Here is a 17516-nt window from a genome sequence, read left to right as displayed (position 1 = left end):
CTTAAGATATAGTAAAGTTTTTTTAGCAGAGGTAGAGATTCAATGATTTTTTATATATCTCTATTTAGAGACAGGTTTTGCTGCAGTTCTTACGACTCGATGCAGATTAGGAAATAAGATGAATATGTCTGGCTACATTTAAAGCCAGATGAATATTTACAAGAAAAATGACTCTCAAACTCCAAAATCTATGGTGGTGCAAACCCATTAATGGAAATACCTGGCTTTTCCATAACACACTTCGTTTGTTGATCTCAGCTTTCTACCCTCTAAAGCAATGGACTCTGGCAAGGTATCTAATGCACTGTGCCTCTTCCCATCACTTTAATGGTGTCAGTTGCCATCACTATATATGAAAGACATCTCCCAATTAACATCAGAAGGTTAAAGCCGACCCTTTCACCAACCCTTGCTGTTTATAAAAGTTTCAGCATTTATTGGCTTTGCTAGGTCAGGCTTGGTTGAGAACATTAGATTCCCCTCTTTTACTCAGAAAAGACATAACTTTTCTGCAACTGAATTCATACCAAATTGTTAACAAGCTCAGAATATGGTCTATTAGCACAATAAGAGTAGCTTATTTTCTATTATTTATTTACATTTTATTTGAAATGGGAAGAGTATACTAGTCGAAAAGACATGAAGTATAGAGTTATATCTGTGATAGTCTAAGAATATTAGAGACGACTGAGAGATTTGTAGGGAGAGGTCTTACCTTTGTTAGATGACATAATAGAAAATAATAGATAAGGTTTCAGACACACAGAGCTTGCTACTTGACCAAATCAGTAAAATGGACTGTATAGAATTTAGGCTTTGATTCCATCTATTAGGGAAAATATCTATTTAGATGCCTTAAAAATGCCTAATACAATGATGACACTAATTATTTTCACAGCAGATGCAGGATGGCTTTTGATATCAATGACCATTGGAAACAAAGGCAACCAGAAGTGTGAACTCATTCTCACCCCAATAATTCCACTGTGCTAACACAGGTTAATGCTGAAAATAATTTAGGTCACTGTGTGAATCTACTAGACCATAGCAGGTTCTTTACAGGCATTTCAGTTTGTCATGCTGTATTTTAAGAAGTCAAAAAAATGCCCCTCAATGCATAGCTGTGACAGAAAGCTGTCCCACTGACAAATTTGAGTTTCAGCTACAAATCTTCAACTTGTCTTCCTGTATGTTCAGTGTGTCTTGGAATAACAGAGAAGGAAATAAAGGTTGTAGACAGCTTTGCAGATGCCCAAATCTCATATTGCAAAGTGTCAGTCTGGTTTTGTGGAGGAACTGTGTTTATTCTTGGGATGTTCTAGCGGCCACATGATAGCCAGCTTGGATGGTTACAACCCAGGCTTCAGCTGCATGATGGAGGTCTGAATGGGTACCTGCACTGGAGTATTAGAAAAACATTCTAGGTTGCCCAATTTGCTTATCAGTTGACCATCTTTTAGCCATTGCAATTAAAATCTGTTGGCAAAGTAGTTATTAATAGCTATATTTTAAAGATTGCTGCTTGGTAATAAAGCCTTACTGATACTCAAATGGAAATCTTGAGCTAGTAAGACAAACTGATGCCTTGGAGCTGTAGAAATAAGCCAGAAATCCTTTGAAGAAGTTTACTAGCTTCTGAGTTTACGAGCAACACAGAGAATTGTGGGGGTAACTATAGGTACACTGAAGCATTTGTGACTGCATTTTCATAGGACTTACAGAACAAACTTCATTACAATTTGGTGCTTACATTTGCTTACAAATCTGACCTGTTGATTGAGAATCCAGATTTTTCAATTTAAGCCCATATGTACAGAAAGCTGCTCACAGAAATCTTTAGTTGAAACTACTGATGGGCCAGGCATACCATCTAGGCAGGAAGGGTTCAGATGAACGGCACACTGTCTTGGAGAGAACTGCTGTGTCTTGGATTTAGAAGGAAGACTTTTCAGCCAAGATTGCATCTTCAGTCCCATACAAATGTCAGCCAATGATTTTTTGCTGCAAAACCTAGATCCTAATGCCTAGATCTGGCATTATGGAGCACACATTTTGGTTCAGATGCTTGAGGTAGATCGTTGAGTTTGAGCACATGAAAACTACAGGACTGCAGACTTGCAGGTCATCTTGTGGGCAAGCAGCAGATAATAATTTTCTTTCTGTTTTGGTGAACACTGTTCATCTGGAAAGAAATTGTTCTGCTGCTCATACCCAGGTCTACCATTCAGGGAGGATGAAGAACACGAAATATGGCTTTTCTAATGTTTTCCTTTGTGTTTTGTTAATAAATCCCAGTTTATTAGTCATTTCCTGTTTTGCTCTAGGAAAAGCCAAAAAGAACCTATTAAAAGCCTCTCCATTGATTTCTAAATGGGAATTAGAAAAGATGGTAAACTGTGCAATTGCTTCTTTGAGTTGAAGGAATTAGGTCTGACACTATTTTCTTGTTTGTGGGGCTTGCTGGAAATGGGTATTTGTCCACTGAGTGCTTAGAGATCTGACATAGCTGAGCACGTTCAGATCCATTAATAATAATAGCTTTGAGTACGGAGCAGTTTTATTATGTTAAATGGAGTAATCTTACGTTTCGAAAGCTTGTAGTAGGTTTTGAGGGAAATTATAGTGCAAAATGACAACGTTTTATACATAATTTTCGTTCATGTTTTTTGAGTTGTATTTGCTTCTGACAATCTCACACCAGTTTTAAGCATTTACTGCTCCATCAGTTAGGTCTGCTTTGAGTCTTCTCTTCCATGAACCCTCTGCAAGATCCAAGCAGCAGAACTTTAATTAGAGCAGCCCAAGAAGACTTTCCAGGTCTCAGCTATTTCTTTGAAACAGAACAGAGTAAAGCAGCATCTTTGTGCCCCTTTCTGTGCTAACCTAAGAAGTGTAAGAATATTGAAAATGTGGGTCACAATCTTTCAGTCTCTGCTAGGCATGTCATACCTGGATGAGTTACAAGTGCAACAAGTGTGTTGGCACTCATATATCCTTCCAAAGCTGACCACATGGAAGTAAAGGAGGAAGCTGCTGTATGATACTGTATTGTAGGATATAGCACAGTAGCCAAGCTTTCTCTTACTGGGACTGGGGCTACTTCCCTCGTGATGTGAAGTTTTCACTACATCCTGACTCCATCTTGGGGCCAGACCTTAGGGCATCACCTCTTTCTCACTGCCCTGGTTTCCATGCAGAGAGAAGCAGTGTGTGTATCTTGTGTGGGTGTATGCCACTAACCCTCCCACCTGTCTCAGTGGGACCAACGTCTGCCTGTGCTTGAGCAGGTAAGTGACATTTTATCCCTGGAGAGAGGCAGTATCTAAAACTCTCTGGTTTTGTTAATAAAGTTTGTGTGGGCTGTGCATATAAAGGTTTTTTTAAAAAAAAAATTGGCTGTGATAAAATATGACTTTTCCAGTTCTTTCCTTTCTGCTCTGCTCTTTCGCCTCCCTCCGTAGCTCAGTCTGTGCTGTCTGTATTGTCTTGCACAGTATGTTCTCTAGACATTATGCTAGCAGGTTTATTTCTATCTTGGGCAATGACAGAGTGTGTTTTGGTGATTCGTGTTTGATTATAACAGTGGAGCCCAACAGTACACTTCGAACTTATGCAGACAGTTCCTCCACCTCTTGTCTGTGGCAATGTCATGAAGCTCACTGTTGTCTTGGGTATTCTGAGGTCAATGAAGGCCCACTTATTTTCTCTTTCTTCTCTGACAGTAGAATTTATTCTGTCTCTAGTGACTTATATCCCCTTGTTCAGACCAGGCTGTGGTTTTATTTAAACAGAATATTAGGAAGAGATAAAACAAATTAACACATTGAACTCATCCTTATCTAATGATGCTATCACACTACACCAAAATAGTTCCATGCTAGGTCATTTAACTTGAGAGAGATGACATGGACTTTGTATGAGATAATATGAGAGGAAAGTACAAGTGTGAATCAGGGAGCCCAAGAATGCTATTCTGAAAACATGAACTCCGAAGTATGAATCCAAATCTTACCCATACAGGCTGACAGCTATTAGATGTTACATATGGGAGAGCATGACTGGGGCCGTTGCTTTCAGGTCTAGACAACTTAGTAGGATTTGTAGGAGTGGCTTATGTATGACTTCAGAAATCAGGTACTAATTTCATTACTGTTGTCAGATATGACTTTTGCTTTGTTGCATAGTTATAATGAACTTTTCCTTTCTGCCTTTTTAAACATTCCAGGACTAGAGGATTTGTGATTTTCCATTATTCTTCTGTTTAACATGTCTGAAAATTCTGTCTTATTTCACTGCTTTTTATTGACACTTCTACATTTTGGGGTATGAAATCAGTTGTTCCGATTGTTTTATGTGGTAGTTAGGACTTAACTGTATTTCTATCTGTTCCTTGAAGGTCTTCAGTGTTACTTGAAGCTGTAATACAAAGTTCCAGCCTTATATGTATACCTGTATTTATGTATTTACTGAAGACCAACATTTCTTATAGGAAAATACCTTTAATTTATTACTAGTCAGTATTAATGGTTATTTTAGTTTGACTTAATTGGAATTGAAATTTTAATTTTATTTTAGAAGGTATATTTTTCATAGTTTGCCATTGTCTTTATTTCTTGTCTCTTGTTTTTGATTTTTAAATGCAGTTTACAAATGGCAAAAGGAAAAACAGAACAGAAAACACCTAAAAAAATTAGAGGTAATTGTGGAACATTGAAGTTCACTTCTTTGAATGGTCTTCTGGAAGAGCCTGTTTCACCTCACTCTCTTGATTATATGGGGTCTTAGTGTGGTCACCTGAAGTTAGGTTTTTAAGTTAGTGTAAATCCCTCCCCTACTGTTTCACATTTACAGTGAATTCATTTGTGGATCAAAGTTTATGGCCATGGCCCTTTTAAGCCAACTTTAAAAAAAGTTTCTGTATAATAGCAGGCGGAAGAGAAAATATTGTGCTTTTACAAATATGGTTGTGATGTCTTGGAAATCGTGGGAAGACTAAAATAGAAAATCCTGGACACAGTCTATTATGCTGGCACTAAAATACGACACAATTTTCTCAGGTTGGAGTTGATATGGGTATTTCTACCTTTTTATATTAGGCATTATGAGCCCGATGCCCTTCTCTAGGCTGCTTTCACTACTGAATTTGCTGTCTGTGGACTAAATCTGGGTTCATGCTGAGGGTTAGGATGAAGTCCTTTGTTTTCCAAATGGCTGTTTGTGGACAGTACAACCGTTTTGCAGATTTGCCCTTTGTATTGTAATTGAGCCTTCCTACTGACACTGTCTCTGTATACTTATCATCTCAATCGCTATGGGTCAAGATATGCTTCTCAAGTTTACTTAATAAAAAAATGTATGCAGCCAAGAAACAATTAAGACAATGTAGACAAATCTTGCCATACCTTTAATATTAAGATAAGGCGATATACTTAAACATAATTGCAAAATAGTTGGGAAAACATGGAATATAGTCTGTTATTCAGCTGAGCAGCTGAATAGGAGTGTTATCCTTCAAATCAGCTGAAACTGCTGGAATACTTAGTGCTATCATCACAAATGTCCTACAAAAGGACACACATACATGGACGCTCTTTACTGTACATTGTATGTCCTGCAGCTTTCTTACCCCCACACTCTGAAATCAGTCAACCCTTCTTTAAAGTATTTGGCCCTGGGCAAGTACAAAGTTGTGTGGCAGGTGAGGGGTTAATGACATGCATGCAGCTGCTAATACTTAACTTCTGAGGCAATATGGTCTTCAGGGGTAATTTATCCAGGCAGGCTCTGACATGAGATATGACATTTACCATCAAACACAGCTAGGGCCATTGCACATTTTCTTAGGGCTATCAAGAACTCCTGTTGGCTTTCTTCCCTTTTGCCTGCTGTATAGATTTTCATTAACCAGTTGGAGTCTCTCTATTTCTACATCTACTTCTGCTAGGCATCTGTATACATGCTGGTGACTCTGAGCTTCCCTGACTAACTAGAGAAGGCTGTTGTTACCTGATGACTTACCAAAGAATATTGAGTCATATTTCTGCAAAATGAGGTGGGATGAAGAGAAGTAATTGTGAAAGAAGATGTCAGCAACCAAATATGTAGAGGCCAGACAGCACTATTTATAAGAGGAGCTCAGGAAATATTTGAAGGTGTAAATATATACCCGAAAAATACCTTAGAAAGTGTTTGAAGTAAATTAGAAAGTACAAAGAGATGTTGACTATAAGTGGTGAAACTGAGGCTCAAGGACAGGGTGATAAGAACGCTTAAGGCTGATATCGATTTATTTGTCCAGATCTCCAAATCCATTAGTCAGTCATAAGCGAAGCCTACCATACTGGTACTAGAATAAGGGTGGCCTGTGGTATGACCCCTGTGATGCTGAGCATATGTGGCTTCATCCTTATAACTGATGTAGGCTGGGTTGGCTCTATTGAGCTGTGTATGACAGAGTACGCTTGTTTGCCTGCAAGGGTTGCCTCCGCAGGGACAGCAAAGAGACCTTGGACCAAGGCCAACCTTGGACCAAGGACCAGCCACAGGCCATGCCTGTGGGTTGAGGTGGGTGGATACACTTGGGTTAGCCAAGGTGTAGCTCTTTCACTAAGAGGAAGGCAGGAAGGTTCTGCAGTCACACCCCTGACCGCAATGCAGATATATCTTTCCTTGTGTCGCTATCTGGCCTATCAGTTCTGCTCTCCGTTACTGTGAGTATAAATCCGCAGGCACTCTGCTATTCAGTTTGTCACACAGATGAAGAATTAAAAAAAATAAAAATGAATTAGAATAAAGGGAAGCAAGGTAATTACACTCATCTTCACAATATTCAATTCAGCTCCATCCAGATCTCTAATTTAAGGTCAGCCCAATAATTCAGTGAACAAAATAGAAGTGGATGCCATTAAAAACTGAATATTTACCAGGCTTCAGTGCTCACTGAACATAGCTGTTCTTTACCTTGGTAATTTTTAAATTTTTTATTTGCCAGCCTTAAAACTGAAAAATGCTCCAAATGCTATACAAAATGTAACTACAATCTGGATTTGAATGGCACCAGTGCTAGTTTTTGTTGATTTTTCACAAACAAGCTTACGATTTCTGCTTAATTCTTAAAGGGAATATTCACATCTCTGCAAAGAATTTCTTTTTACTTTTCTCAGGACCTGGATAGTTAGGGATGGATTATGGAACCATACCTGGTTTGGCCTTCTTATGAGCCTGAAATTTGTCACACTGTATGAAGGTTATTCATTGAGGCAGGTGAATGAATGGGTGGTCTCTGTTCAATTTTTAATCTGCGCATTACTTTAGCTGCTGTCTTTGATGATGCTCTCACCAGAGAGGCCAAGGGCTGAGCAGACATTGCAGCAGAGCAGCCTTTTTCTACATTAAAATTTCCTACTGTTACTAAATAGGTCCAAGCACAGCTCCCAGAACTAAAAGTGATGAATAAGCAAAGCGATGTCATCCAACCTAGAAAACAGAAAGACTAGAAGACATAATCATAAAAATGTTGGCAGTGATGAATGTCTTGTCTACACTAGAGCTCCCATCAGCAGTAACAGCAATGGGAATTTTTTAGGAAAACCCCAGTGATACAGAGGCATTAAAGTTGGTTCCTGTATCTCAGGACTGAAGTGAGTTTCTGTAGGGCAATTTCAGACATGATTGCTTTGTTCCTGGAGTACCTACCCTCTGGATAAAGCAGATTTTGTTTTTCTTGGGTCTGAGTCCATTTATGAGTACAGCATTCCTTTATAAACAGTACAAAGCTCTTTATTAACAGATGCAGGCCCCCTCTTCCAACTGATGTGTCGATGAACTTCCAGTGCTCTCTGGCTGTGATGTTCAAGGTGTCTCTTTGCCAACAGGCTATACTGTGGCATGGGCAGGACTGAGAGATCTAAATGAGGGAGGAGGCGGCTGACAGAAAGAAAGCACATACTCAGATATTAGCACCTTCAATAATTTGCAAACAGTAAAGAGAAAGCAATATAAAACAACAGCTCCTATGTGAGGTCTTTTATTTCAGAACTCTGTCTGTTTCTGTCTGTTGTTGAAATTTGAAAGTTGAGTCTTTGAAAGCCCCGGCCAAGGACCCTTTCAGCTAAAAGATGGTGCATAAGATAAACAGGACATAGGAGCCTGGCTAGCCTCAGATACAGCTGAGCAGATGATGCCGGCAGGTTTGGGGACTTCTATCTGTAGCTTGCCCCTGCAGCTGTGGGTGTTGATCACACTCCTCCCTGTGTTAAGCAGGGCTGGGCTCCAAGTGCTGTGCTGTTGAAGTCTGTGGGAAAAAGTGTGAGGCAACCTGTGTCAGGTAAATGATATCACCTGCTGTAAATAGAGACATTTTAGAGGGATGCAGTAAGCTGTTTTCTTGCTCAGCTTACAGCAAACAAACAGCCCCCTGTATCCCTGGAAAGAGGGAAGGTGAAAAAATATTTCCTATTGGGGTAACCTCGTGGTATTCTGAGTGAATGGTGCATATCTATTTCCCCTGAAAACCAGAATGACGCTCCCCTTCCATTGTGTTTCAGGGCTAAGTGAAGGTGAGGAGTGGTTTTTTGTGGGATGGGAGGCTGGGGGGAATTTGCTTCCCTATGGGGGAATGTGTGTGTATGTACATAACAGAAACAGGGTATTTCTATTAGGTCCTGAACCTTATGAGTCTATAGAAAGACCTTAGGACTTCTCTGAACAGTCACTAGAACTGTAACACTAGACACTGGAATGGTTTAAATGGTTTGAAACTAAGAATGTGGCTAGAAGGCAGCTGAAGTATATAAGCATTATATAAGCTATTACAAATTTTCTAGGACTGATACTTCTTGATGTTTTTGTTTTATTATCATCAGGCAAAGATAAAGTATCAGTGTAAATAGGCAACTGGGTGTTCCTTAGGCCATGCTTGCTGATGCGACTTTTGCTTTTCTCTCTTTCTCTTTCAAAATGCTGAGGCTTTGCTCAGTAGTTGCTATTAATATGGGTGAAGTTGGCCATATGTCAAGCAGAAAACAGTGCTGGAAGAACTTTCACACATTGCTATTGCAGTGCTTTCTTTGCTAAATGAAGATTTTCTTCCTTAAGTCCAGATTTCACATTCAGATCTCTGGGGTAATGCATTAAACCACAAACAAGACTGAAGTGTTTGCATCAGCCTGTTTTAATGCCTAGGAGAAATCCACCTTCTCCTTTTCTTTCATGCTATGGGGCTATTTCTTTTGAAACATCTCTGTTCCAATTGATATGGAAGCTGGGGGAGGGAAGTATTCTGTTAGATTTGCTGTTAAATCTACAGCAGGTTCATCAACAACTTCTCCACCAGTATCTTCTCTTAGCATTGTCCCCGAGGAGTTTCTCGGAATCCTCCTTCAGTTTTGCTTGCAAAAGTGCATTATGCTACTGTAAGTTTTAAATTAATTTTTCCATTTCTTGTATCTACAACGTGTTCCTCTAAATCACCTATTTCAGCCAAAGCATCTGTTCAAGTGTGATTGCATATACATGTTTTTCTTTGTATGACTTAGTTTGTCATATTTATTTCAATCTCTCTGTGGTATCTATCCATCCATATGTCAAGCTGCAAACCAATGTTGATTTCAGAGGCCATATGCTATCCTGATGTCTACAAGCATTTCTCCTAGTAGTATCAATAGGAGCCCTCCCTGTGGAGACTGAGGGCTTTCCAAGTTTGGGCAGTGCTGTTGATACTTCTTGTGTTGGCTGATTAACTTTTCTTCACGATAGACAGAAATTTAGGAACAAATCAAAGTAAAACTTGCTTAGTCAAATAACTATTTATTTGTTGAGAATTTCAGTTTTCCTTTTAGCAAGATTTAACTGCAAACTTTATGAACAAAACATTGTATTATGAATATGTAATAGTAGTTAATGTAAATAACAACAATGTAAGTCTTTTGACCTGTCCATATACGGTGCCTGATTTAAACCTGCTGAAGTCAACAAGAAAGATTAATGTGTGTTTTAAGAAGTCAGGTTTATAGTTAGCTAAAACCTCTAGTTAGAGGAGCAGGATAAATGGAAGCTGTGTTTCTTGACCACGCCACCCTGGGACAATTTGGGCACCCTGTGCTGCCTCACTCTAAAATGAGTCTGGCTTTACCTCCATGGGCCCACTAGATGTAGGTCTGTCTGCAGACTTTTGGGCAGTCCTCAGACAGACCCTGCGAGCAGGGATGGAGCATACGAGGTCATGCAGGGCACAGCACAGTTGCGTCTATGAAGTTCAGGGACTATTCAGTGGCTCTGACTCTCCAAGGGTTTTTGTTTTGTTTTTGTTTTATAAGAGGCTCCGCCATATGGGCTTCCTTCATTACTTGGTCATGAAGTGCAAATGTGCAATTAGGAACTAACTGTCTTGAAGGTCACAAATTAATTGGACTCTCTAATGTAGCACCCTCCCCGGTTAAAGACTATACTACTGTGCCATCTTCTGCTGTGGGTGTCTTTGGCTAAAAGCTGAGTGGTACCCTTCTAGTTCTGTTGGGAAGGTCCTTCTTTTTCCTCTTTTTTTTTCCATGAAATGCTGCGGTCTTCAGCATTGTGCTTCTGCAGCATGAACACTTGCCTAATTTTAATGTGTTTTTATCCAGTAAATATTAAGAAAATATGTATTTCTCCTGACACAGACGTTTAATGTACTGTCCTTTAGAGATGGTGCTTTCCCAGAAAAGGTTCTGGAACCCAGGCAAAAATACACCACCTGCACAGCAAGTGCTGGATGGAGGATGACAGGCCATATCGTAGAATCATAGAGTATCTCAAGTTGGAAGGGACCCATAAGGATCATATGTTTAATAACCAAATACATATACAAGCACAGACACAGGACCCCGGTCAAAAACTTTATGGGAAGGGATAACGGTCCCCTTAGCCCAGAACAGGACAAGATATAGATTCCAGCCTATCTTTCCATCAGGGCAGAAAATCTAGTGCTGAACGGTCATACCCGCCCCAGCTCATGGTCATACCCAGCCATTGGTCATAGCTACTGTGGTGGACATTACAGTTGTAAAAATACAGTGGCTAGAAACACTGGAATGAATAAATCTTTATTCATGAAAGTTTGTTCAGTCTTAATTTGTTGGACTGTTTGGGGAACATTCCTTCCAGACGGTTGCAGAAAATTAAACTGGTACTTCTTCATAGAGCACAAATGGGCATCTTTCTATTTGATGTGAATAGCTTCAGGTGGATGCACAGGCCTGTATACGAAAGACCTCACAACCTTAAAACATAGTCCCCAGAGAGACCTAACGCTTCAGTAATGCCATATGTATAAGCTGTCCTGTGCAACTTTTTTCAGCCATAAAACTAGTGGCCTTTCTATAATATCATCCATTCTAAGTTTACAATATATTATGTCCTTCAGAAAGTGGTGGCCTCTTAACCAAGAGGGCAGGCATGTTTTTACAAGTGTCACTACAGAGATGTTTTTCCTCTGTATAAATTAAGCCTGTCAGGAAAACAAAGCCTTCTTCTGCACAGTGTATGAAAAAATTTAATTTGTATTACGCTGCTGTTAGCAAAGACAGCTTTGCTTTTATCACACAGCAAATGGAAAGAAATTTTACCTGTAAAGTAAAACTTTCAGAGAAAAGAAATCCTAAAGTGCTTCCTTCTGGGTTTCTTCATCTGGTCAGTCATAAGCTGCTAACTCTTGTAGACTTTTATTTATTGCATCTATACTTTTCACATTGCTGTGGTAGCCAAGTACTCTGTACAATAATATAATAATGTTATATGAGAGCTAGTGAAAAACAAATGCAGCCTGCTTAGTTTATTTTAAAGCATCTCTCAGGTTTACCAGCTGTGTCTGTGGAGATGAACTGAAACCAGGATGAAAGGAAATCTCTGTAAAAGGTAGCACAAGTTCTGGTTGCCTTTGAGTGAAATATGATGAAAATACTGTCCTAGGTTTGCTTATCTTTGCTTACGTTTTCATTTCTTTATCTAGTTAAAGAAACAGAGCGCTGGTGGTGGAGGAGGATGGGATGGGTCTGGGAGGTGGGGGGCAGGGAGCAGACCTACTGAATAACATGCTCAAGAGCTCTCCTGCACAATGAGATTAGCACGATGTGATCATTTTGGTGCCAAGGTGCTAACACAATAATACAAGCGAGTTTGCCAACTTTTCAAATTGAATGTATTTGATTATTTGCTTTTAATTAGTGTGAGTTTTGGAGTATGTACAGGATTGTTAGAGATACATGAAAAGCTTCCTATGGCAGGAGAGTGTATTCTCACTAAAGACGGTACAGCATTGTTCTTTTTTAGCTGTGGAGAATGAGATTTAACAGCCATGTTAACTGTTTTAGCCTGTTTCTATTGTGCCTCTGTTTCAACCTATTGGCAAGCCCAAGTGATGCGAGAAAATAAACCTCTCATTTGATCTGAATGTTGAGTGGTTTGCTATAAGAAGAATTTCCAGCCCAACTTCAGGATACAGAAAGTATCACTGGTTTATTTACAGGAGGCTCTTCCTCCTTCTTCCTCCCTCAAAAAGATCTTGACTAAACTCACGCTGTCATTTTTTTTCCCATGCAGTACTCTTCTTTGTGTTAATTTATCTTGAATGCCTTCATCAAGATTGTAGGTTTTTAAAAATCCTTTTAAATGGCAGAAACAATTGCAGCTCTGAAGGAAATATAACAAGACAGAAATTGTTCATTTTGATCTCTCCCCTTTTTATTCTGAAGTAAGAAGGCAGACTGGAGGTGTCTCAGCGATTGTTTGGATGATTTTCTACTGGCTCACTTCATGACTTGTTAGTCATGTGGAGTAACTCACCTCCTTGAACCAGGGGGTGCGTCAGCAAAAGGAAAAGTAACTCTTATTGTTTGACATGGATTGTAAGTCAATGTCCATTTCTCAGTTTTGGGCATTACCTTCCTTCTCAGAGTTCAGGTTCTTGGTTTTCTACCATCCAAAGAACAGAAATAAGAAAGACTTCAAATATTCTGTGTGCAGTAATACAGCCTTCTACCTATGCGGTTCTTCAGTCATTGATACACAGTTATATATGTGCACACACATATATATTTTTTAAATACTTTCCCCTTAAACAATAGAGAAAAACAAATGGTTGACAATAACAATGGCAGCAGCTCTCCAACAAAAGCATGCAATTATTACAATTATACTATCCTTGATTAGGCTCCCATGCATTGCATTTCAATGTAATTGATGTTGTAGGTTGACACATTGGACACCAAACATTCTCGCCTGTCCCTTCACTCTTTTGTTTCAGAGCCTGATTTGCATTTTCTATGCTTTTAGTAATGAAGACTTAGCACTTTTCCTCCATTAGAAAAAAAAAGAGAGACACAATAATCTGCAACTCGGCACTTGTTTAAGGATTCTGACCCTCAAAAATACCACTTTGCTTCACACATTAGCTGCTTACAAAGAAGGAAGCTAATGTATCATCTAATTGGGCAAACCACTGCATCTGATTTCTCTCAATCAGACTATTAGCTTCGTAATTACCCATCTGCCTCATGTGGAAAAACGGCAAGGCGAACACCCAGCTAATAACATTCTCAAGAGCTCTCTACCACAATGAGATGAGCATGATGTTGTGGGATATAGTCCCTAACCATTTAAGTGCCAAGGTGGTCTCACAATACAGTGGGAGTCTGCCAACCTTCCCAGTCTGAATGTGCTTAATTATTTGTCTTTAATTAGTCTGAGTTTTGGGGTCTGTTCAGGATTGGTGATGAAAAACGAGTGGCAGGAAAGCAAGCCCCTTGAGCCCCCTGGCAGTCCACTTTATATCGTCTTGTTTGCTAAAATAGGGGTATGGAAAGTGAGATTTATCTCCTGAGCAGCTCGAAGTTTCCCCTCACTGCTTTTTATGGATTAGAAAAAGTTTTCTAAGTACCCAAGCTGGGGAGCAGCCTTGTCAGAGTCCAGATAGAGGATGTTCAAACAAACCTCAGGCTTGCATCTTTTATTTCCTGCAGTTTTACACTTTTGACCTTTATGGAGTTATTGCCAAAACTATGCTAATTTAAGTGAGGAGATGCTCAAATCTAAGATTTCCTCTTCAATGGAGAGAGGTGCCATTCTCTACTTCCAGCCCTGGTTCTGACCCTTCTGGATAGTTCCCAGTATCTCTGAGCCTGTCTCCCACTCGGTCAACTCACAGATTGCAAAAGGCTGGAATGCCCTTGCTACCTGACTCCAAGGTTGAAACCATATGGTCAAGTGGCAGGTGATTCTCTGAGAAGGGCCCTTGGCTCTGTTTTCACTCCCACATGTGGTTTACTAAAGCCCACATCTGGTTGCAGGTAGAGCACAGTGCAAGATGCATCTGCCTAATATGTTTTCTTTTCATTGATTTGGAAGCTTAGTGGAGATTCATTAAAGATAAATCCAATATTGATCCATATTGACTAATTGAAATAATCAAGTCTCCTTCATGTGTCCCACCGAAGAGCATCGAGTATTCCTCATTTTATTGTCATTTATTCTTTTGTCCTGGTACCTAGAATGACGGTTATGGGCTTGACCATTCAAGCGCTAATGATCCCAGCAAGGCAATTGAGAACTCGAATAAAATCTTTGAGGATAAGGAAAAACACCCACCCATGAAGTAATGCTTAAAAATTCTTGTAACAAAATTGTAACATGTACCAAATTATTTTGCATATTGATATATTTCCAGTCAGAAGTGTTCACACTTTGGCCCTTCTCAGAAACCAGTATCTGAAATGCTGCCACAACTATTGATATTAGTAATGGTATATAAGATGCAAACGCAACTATTCATTAGTAACTTGGTACTCTAGCAACCCTCTCTGTCTTTCTAGCGGCAGGACTAGCAAGATATGTACACAGCAAATGGAAACAACCAGATGGTCTTGCAGTTATGACCCTCACTCTCTTCTCTCCCATTGTTTACTGTTATCGCTCATTGTACTATGTCCAAACCCCTTTACAGGTCTGCCAGCACGGATTGCTGGACAGAGGCCCTAAACTGCAAATTCTTCTCGTGCCTATTTCTGATACTGCATGAATGCTAACTGTTTAGGCTATCACAGATTATCTGATCCTATAAGGCTTACTCAAGATAGTTTTTCTGTGTCACATGAATCGCAGTACGTACTTTCATGGGTGGCTCATGCGAGTAACGTTGTTCACATAGGAAATGATTACGTGCAGGTTTGGTGCAAGGTTTCTCAGCAGCGTAGGCACCGCTGAATTTGAATGCTCATAGTGTGAACAGCCAGGAGAGGCCACCCCTGCCTCCAGAGGGAGAGAGGCAGGAGAAATGGCTGTGCAGGGTTGATACCAGCGATGGGGCCCTTCACAGAGGGTTGGGAGGAGCGGTGTCTCTTCCTGGGGGGGAACCCTTTTCCTCTCCTCAGCAGTAGCAAATGCCCTGGGCATTGAGATATTTCTCTTGGAGACAGAAACAGCTGGTCTGGCTTTCTGGAGAACTGACGTAGCCAAATCTGTGCTACCCTTGTTTGCCTGTTTCACTGACCCTGGCAGTCTGTTGCCACAGACAATTGCCTGCATTGCCTTTGCACAGAAGCTGCTCTGGTAATTTTGTGAGGTCCTGGGGTTTTTTTGCTGCTTGCTAGTTGTGTCATATTAAATAATATTTTGCAATTGAAAGGCACCTAGCATTTTAGACTCCCCAAACCTTCACCAAATACATCAAGGGATTCCCAGCTGCATCTCTGTGAAATAGTGTCCCTGTTTCATCGACTGCAGAACTGAGGCAAAGCCTTGGGCAATGCTGTGTAGTCATGTAGCTCTGTCAACTCCGTGAGTGTTTACCTGTTTATCAAAATCAGTACAGTGCCTTAAATAACTTTGGCTCTCTTACTTATATGCATGTTGTCCTTGCTCAGGTGGCATTCTTCTCTTCAGGGTATGGCTTGCATGAATAAGGACTGTGAGACTGTTATTTCAAATGCCTGTGTTCTCTGTGTTTTATCTTCACCTTCTCTCTAGTGACCTCTTCGGGGGAAAGGCTTTGCAATCTTTGGTGAGACACATCACTTCAGCAGAGGTGTTGACTCACTTATGGCTTCAGATTAAACTGGTATGGCTGAAGTGTCGTTGCTCCCAACCACCCGCCCTCCCCTGTGCTTCTTTCTCCTGCAATTGCTGGCTCCGGAGCAGGGATGGCCCAGCAGCACTTGAACTGTCACCATTTATAGACCAGCATATTACAGTAAACTGAAACTGGGTCTAGTTTTCATTCATGTATTGGCCTGTAAATTGCAGCAGTTCAAGAGCTGATCCTTCTCTGCTCTGAAGTTATTGTTGCCAGCCATAGACTCAGTAATCCTGGGACGAGGTACAGGCAGGTGTCCTAGGGTAGGAATCACTGCACCATCCCAGCTGAAGGTATCAGCAAGTGCAATTCAAGACTTGCTCTGTTTATTGCTGCGTGGCTGTGTTAAACTCCTACCAGTGGCAGCGGGGATTCATGCTGACCACGCATGGGCCTGTTTTTTGGAAAGATCGAAAGCTGAGTTGAGAATGACATCATAGGTGACTAAACCACGCTGCTGGACCAATAAAAAGTTACTTCTAAGTCACTGTCCAGATGTTGCTGCTGAATTTGTCTTCTCTTTTCAAACATACGTGCACATTAACTGGTACAAATTCTGTGGTAAAGCTGGTAATGGGAACTGTCTCAAATATCTTAAACTATATGAATGGCCTGTGTTATGGCTGAGCAGATTACCTTATACCCCCTGTGCTGACAGGGGAGTGAACTTTGTGTATGAATGAGAAGCTGACATTTAACGAGTGGATATGCCACATCTCCTAATGTTGTCTGTCAGACCGGAGGGTTCTGAACAGGATCACGTGAAGTGGTCAAAACATATAGTGACCCTAGTGGTTAATGAAGACTTCAAAAGCTGCACTGAATCAGGTTGGGGAAATAGCTCTTGACGTATACGGAGAACCTTATGGGAATGCTCCTCTCCCGCTTTGGTTTTCCTCTGGCTTAAAGGATATATTGCAGAAGAGTCGTCTTGCTAGACCAACCTCTGTACTCACCTGAGAGCTGTACATTTGTCAAGCTAAATACAAAGAAAAACAATTAGTTTTAAATCACTGCTGACTTTGAGTTCTGACCGAACTCAAATTGATGAGTTGCACCAGGTTAAAATGTTACGTTTCTCATTCTTCAGCCCTATGCCTGTCTCGTAACTCACCCAAAACGTATATTCATCCTTTATCTGCCACATTGAACTTATTAGTGCCTATTTCCATTAGAGATACGACACCAAATTGCAGTAGCTAAGGGATGGTGCTCATCTTGTTTTGAATGTCTCATGCGAGATCAGTAACTTTGGTAGGAGGAGTCAGTTGGGGAAAATTACATTTTTTGCAGTTCTGTAAGGTTGAGGAGGTAGAAAGGAAAATATTCTAGGGATTTAATCTTTAAAAAGATTACTGAAAGACCCTCAGCACACATTTTTTCTTCTTCTTAAGCAGGAAGATGCTTAAGGTTT

This window comes from Chroicocephalus ridibundus, chromosome 3 (assembly GCF_963924245.1).
Source record: "Chroicocephalus ridibundus chromosome 3, bChrRid1.1, whole genome shotgun sequence".
Lineage (NCBI taxonomy): Eukaryota > Metazoa > Chordata > Aves > Charadriiformes > Laridae > Chroicocephalus > Chroicocephalus ridibundus.
The sequence above is the reverse complement of the archived record's forward strand: the minus strand, read 5'-3'. Positions refer to the sequence as shown.